The following is a 6000-nucleotide window of genomic DNA, read 5'->3' as shown; positions in this document are numbered from 1 at the left end:
TGCTTAGGGTTGATCCAATGACCTGTTAAACAAGTATCTCTCTTCCCAAAATATATGTTGGTAGAATTATAAACAATCAATATTTTGGGCAAGCCCTCTTGGAGGAAGACAGCTAGAACCACAGACCTATGTGGTTTCAGAAGGTGATAGAGGGGGATAGTGCATAGAGCCAGCTTTGGAGGCAGGAAGATCTAGGTTCAAGTTCTGCCTCTGACTTGAACTAGACTTGGAGAAGAGTTAGGTTCAGCGGGAAGCTGGGTGGCTCAGAAGATTAAGAGGCCTAGAGATGGGAGGCCCTGGGTTCAAATGTGGTCTCAAACACTTCCTGACTAGGTGGCCCTAAGCAAGTCACTTGACCCCGTTACCTCGCCCTTACCACTCTTCTGCCTTGGAACCAACACATAATATTGATTCCAGGATGGAAACTAAAGGTTTAAAAAAGTTACATTCAAATTCTGTCTTTGACACTAGTTGTGTGACCCTGGATAACTCTTCTGCTCAGACAGCTGGGTTGTCCAATAAATACAGTGTTGGACTTGAGGTCAGGAAGAACTGAATTTGAATCTAGCCTCAGATCTTTACTAGTTGTATGACTTTGGGTGAATCATTTTGCCTGCTTGCCTCAGTTTCCTTATCTATAAAAAGAAATGAATAAAAGCATCTCCCTGGAACTGTTGTTATGAGGATAAAATGAGATTGAGTTTCCAGTCCACTAAAACCCCCTGATCATCTTCATAGGAACTGCTCTCTAACCTTGGTCCACCATCTTGAATTAGAAAGTTGATTTATTTCTACTACTCCAATGGAAGATTTAAATACTTATTATCTTTATTGACTTTTACCTTCCCCTAATGTCTTTCCTAGCTAGATAACTAAAGTTTATTTTGGATCTAGTATCCATCATCCAGTTAGTAGCCCTCCCTCCTGGCTTTGGAGCATGTGCACATCTGATCAGCATTCCCATCCATACCTTTATTCATAGTCATTGATACAGAGGCTAAATAGAAGCGTTCACAGTTCCCTGGGGTCCTCTACCAGAGACCCAGTTGAAACTGAGTCACAAACAACAACTTTTTGAGCCCAATTATGCACCCAGTTTTGAATCCATCTAACTGTATTCTTGTCCAATCCATCTCTCCATCCTTTCTCCAAGGAAAGCAGGAGGTCCTTTTTCAGAGACCTTGTTAAAATCTAGGTCAGCCCCATCAAGAGCATCCCCCGTATCTGCTCATTGAATGGTGCTGTCTGTCAAAAAGGGACCGAGGGGTGCTAGGTCTTGGCCATCGCTGCTTCTCCCCCAGGTCTTGAGTAGAAGAGCCAGAATTTGAGCCCAGCTCTTCTGATTCCCATCCATCTGATCCCAATTCTCTCTGATCAGAGAGCAGGGCTTAAAAACATTCTTAGGGATGGTCTGGTTGCTTACGACCAGCTCTGGGATCCCTTTCCAACGGTCATTACCCTCCATGAAGCACATTCTCGTCCTGATGGTTCCCCGAGATAAAAGGGCTCCTTAGAATATTGGGTAAACTGTGCTTTGTGAAACACAAGGCCCCATCCAGGTCTGAGCTCATTAGCTCAGAGCTGCTCCTGGCTGCCAAGTATGAGCAGACACAAGGGGATGATTCACGTGGGAAACTTCTATGGCCTGCTGGCCAAAGGGGTCTCTCGGATGCTGCTGTCCTGGGCTTTCTGCTGCCATCTGGGCTCTCAGAAGGACTCGTGGCAAATGTCTGTTTGGCCCAAGCTCGGTGATTCAGAAGGGGCTTCATGGAATAACAAGGAGATTGGCTCTGATTCCTCACATGGAGTGGGCACAGCCCAAAGGGACGGTGCCTGTGTTCATTGTCCTATGGGGGCGCCATTCATTTTACATTCTTTATTTTAGGGGCGATGACAGCCCCGAGCTTAGACCCAGCAGCTCTGCCAACTTTGGAGATCTAGCGCTGGAACCCTTCTGGGGCACACCAGTGCTAAGCCGGGAGAGCAAAAGACTAGGGCCTGGAGCTGGGGCTAACATCAAGGGCAGGATGCTGAGGTGCATGACCAGCTCTCTCAGCCTTAACATCCCCATCATCAGCAAGGCTCCCTCCCCTTCCCCAACCATCTACTTCTCTCCTCAATGCCATTAAAGTCTACTCAGATAAGTTTGATCGCATAACTTGGGAAAACTTGTGTGGAAATTTATTACATGTAAATGGTTAAAAAGTCTACTCAATTTTAAAAGCATTGAATTAAGTGCCATGAACATAAATTATATACATACATGTATATAGGGATACACACATATATGGCATAAACACACACGTATGTATATATATGTATGTATGTGCCCAAAGAAATCAATTAAGCAAGCCCTTCTATCAACGTACTTACAATCTATTCTACAGATACAACATTTCTTGGGCCACACAGCTTGTCCTTACATTCAAGTCTGATTTCTTTGTTAATTCAAGATTGACAATGAATGCCATTTAAATGAGATTTTCCTGTCTAAAAAGGGCTAGTGGGCAGAGGGGGACCCACATAGTAGAACTGATCTCATATATCACTCCAGAATAATGACTTTGCAGCAACAACCCAATGAGGTTGGCCATAAAAATGGAAATTCCTTCCCCCTACTTCCCCCCTGATTCTGCCTCTTAATTTAGAGGTGAGGTTCAGGCTTTTTGAGCCATTTATGCACCCAGTTTTGAATTCATCTGACTATTCTTGTCCAATCCATCTCTCTATCCTTTCTCTAAGAAAAGCAGGAATGAGTATTAAAGACAGAATTCAAACTCAGATCCCCAGATGCCACATCCTCCATTCTCTTCCCTCCACTCAATAATTCATTCGGCACCAAGGGAATTTGACCAGAGGCCTGATTGGTGAAGAATAATGGCAATAATTGTGAGAAGTCACAAGGCATAATGGTCTAAAAGTAGACTTCAGAGCCAGGAAGATCCAAGTCTTGCTATGTAAAATATGCTGGTCTGCAGGCAGCTAGGTGCCTCAGTGGATGGAGAGTAGGGTCAAGAGTTGGAAGGTCCTGGGTTCAAATTTGACCTCAGATCCTTCCTAGCTGTGTAAACTTGGGGAAGTCACTTAACCCCCTCTACCTAGCCCTTACCACTCTTCTGCCTTAGAACCAATGCACAGTGTCGGGTTTAAAAAAAAAAAACATGCTGGTTGATGACTTGTGAAGTGCAATGAGCTGGGAGTGAGAAGACCTAGACTTGGATCCACACTTGGCTCTTTATACCTAGGACAAGATGGCGCTAGTCACTTTGCCACTCATGGATAAAATGAGTGGGTTGGGTCAGCGATGATGTCTTTTGACTCACACATAAATTGACGTTTGGGCCATTAGCCTGAAAGGTCCTTTCCAACTCTGAACTATTCCCCAACAAGCACCCTCTCGGAATAAGACACACAACTTAATCAGCCATCTATATTTTGACTGCTTTCAAAATGGTAGCAAACAGGATAAAGAAAAGTGGGGTAAGAGGAACATAGGTCCCTGTCCTTCCTGGTCCCAACGATTTCATTTTCTCCTTGAGTCTTAGTACACACTCCCAGCATTCTATATTCCTGACGTGGGAGAAGCCACCAAGATGGGAAGAAAGAGAGAAAGAGAGCCCACGTACCTCAAGAGATCCAGGGAATAATAAATTCCCCTGGCAGAGAATTTGGCTCAATGTCTGTAAAGTACTTCACTGAAAGGTGCTCTATAAACACACTGCGCCTCGTGTGAAGGCCTAAGTGCTACAAATCAGATGGGGTGACAGAAAATAACATATTTATGATCCTGTATCATATTGCAAATGAAATGAATGTAATAAAAGTGTCACTTGTACAAACACGCCTGATGTACAGATGTTGGCCATGCCTATGAAAACAGACATCCAAGCACTTTTATTTGAATGTCTAATCATTGAAATAAATTAATTCAGCTGGGTTGATTTTACTGGGAGTACTTGGGTTGTGTGTGTGTGTATCTATATCCATATATCCATATATATAGGGAATGCTGATGCCAGCGCAAACTCCTTTTCAATGGGGCACCAGAAAGAGGCAAAAAGACTGGAGATTTTTTCCAAAAGGAGAACCTAGACCCTAAACCTTTTACACATAATAAAAAAAAGTCCCTGATGGAATTGATTACAGTTATGCCACACCCTGGTCCATAGCATCCCAGTATCCATTGCTGTGGGAGGAGTTCAGAGGGTGACTTTGAATACTATCTTCTCCACTTAGCTCCGTACCATCTTGGGTAAGTCACATCTCTTCCCAAGAATTCAGGGTCCTTATCTTTCTCATTCTAAGTCATAAGACTTAAGAACCACCCTGTTAAGAAGCTGGAAAAGGGACTTTCTCTGAAGGTAGTTTCATTTTTTTCCTTTGTGACTCTAGTTCCTACTTGGCTCAGTTCCTAACCCATAATGGTGGCCATTGTCCTTCCATACTCAGAGAGGACCAAAATGATATCACTGATGATGCCTTTTGACTAGCACATACATTGAATTTAAGGGAGGCAGAACTGCACCAAATGGTTAGTCTCCCTCTCTCTACTGGAGCTCTCCAAGGTTAATGGCAAGACAAAAGTCTGGATGACTGATGATGGCCCAGGATGAGTGGATGACCTTGGTGCTTCCATGTCTGACCAAATTCTCAGGGCTCCACAGTGCCTGCTTCTGCCTTCATGGAACAAATTGTCGTCATCTGCCCATTCTGTTGGGGGAAGTCTTCACACACCAGAGGCAGACAACCGCCAACATCACCAATGGATTTGAGGTCTATTGGTTACCCTCTACCTGGTTTAACCGGTCTGCCAAGACTGTTTACCATAGTGTGACCACTGTGCATGCTACAGATTCTTGGAACCACAGGAGAGAGCTGGGTGGCATGTGAACACCAGAGGAGGTTGAATGACCCTGAAAAGAGCTCAGCGAGCCCTTCCACCAGGTCCTCCCTAAAGATACCAGCAGTAGGTACTGATTGAATGAAGTCGAGTCAAGGAACTCAGGTAGGGTTCGCCATTACAGGGCTGGTACCTGGCTCTGTTTTTCACTACCTCTGTGACTTGGGGAGGGTCAATGAGCATCAGTCTCATCCTCTGTAAAATGAGGAGGTTCAACAAGCTGACCCATAAGGCCCCCTCTCAGGTCTAGAACACAGGAAAGAAGAAAAAAAATCCCCAAATTTAACTTGTTTTGAGTCTTCTTCCTTCCTAACAAAGTTTAAGAGATCATCTTTCACAAAGGGGATTAAGAGTATCAGGTTGGCACAAACATGACCCCAGTGTATGGATGTATCTAAAAGCGGAACATGAAATATAATTCCATCATCTTTGCTGAATTCAACATACAAAATGACATCTATGGATTTGGAAGCAAATTGATTTCTTACTAATAAAGATAGAATTTTCTCATCATTGATTCTACTGTTTCCTAAGTCACTCAATGAGTCAATTGTTGGGAATCACTTGACTCTCCTAAAGTCAAATTTACACATCCATACAAACAGACAAAGGATGCCCATGTGTGTCTGTTTCATTAACAAAATCATGCACAATCGTAGGACCACTGAGTAAGAGCCGGGATAGATCTTGGAGATCCCCTACACCAACTCCATTGAGGTAGCAGGATGTGGTCCATAAAATGGTGGATATAAGTTTGAGGAAGTCCTCAGCCTTGAATCCTGCCTCCAATGACAAGTCATTGACCTCCTTCAGCCTCAGTTTCCTCATCTGTAAAAATGAAAGATTGGATTCAGCAACCTCTAAAGGTTCTTTCTAACTTTAAGTCCTTTTATTTTACAAATGTAGAACTCGAGACCCAGAAAAGTGAAGTGGCTTGTCAAGATTACTCGGGTGGTAAGTGAAAGAGAAGACCCGACAATGTACCTCAGCATTCTTTTCAATCTTGTCCAAGACAAATTTCTACAGAAGCCCCAGAACTCCAATAGCCACGAATTTCTTTTAAACACGGGACAATGAAATTGGTATTTATAACAATGACT

The 6000-nt window shown here is 43.5% G+C and overlaps 1 protein-coding gene across 4 annotated transcripts in view; it reads right to left on the bottom strand.

The window, feature by feature from the left end:
- Positions 1 to 6000, bottom strand: part of RARB (retinoic acid receptor beta) — an 865852-nt gene that overhangs the window by 32346 nt on the left and 827506 nt on the right. The gene's annotated exons all lie outside the window — the stretch shown is intronic.

The sequence above is a fragment of the Monodelphis domestica genome, chromosome 5 (assembly GCF_027887165.1).
Source record: "Monodelphis domestica isolate mMonDom1 chromosome 5, mMonDom1.pri, whole genome shotgun sequence".
Classification (NCBI taxonomy): Eukaryota; Metazoa; Chordata; class Mammalia; order Didelphimorphia; family Didelphidae; genus Monodelphis; species Monodelphis domestica.
The sequence above is the reverse complement of the archived record's forward strand: the minus strand, read 5'-3'. Positions and strand labels throughout refer to the sequence as shown.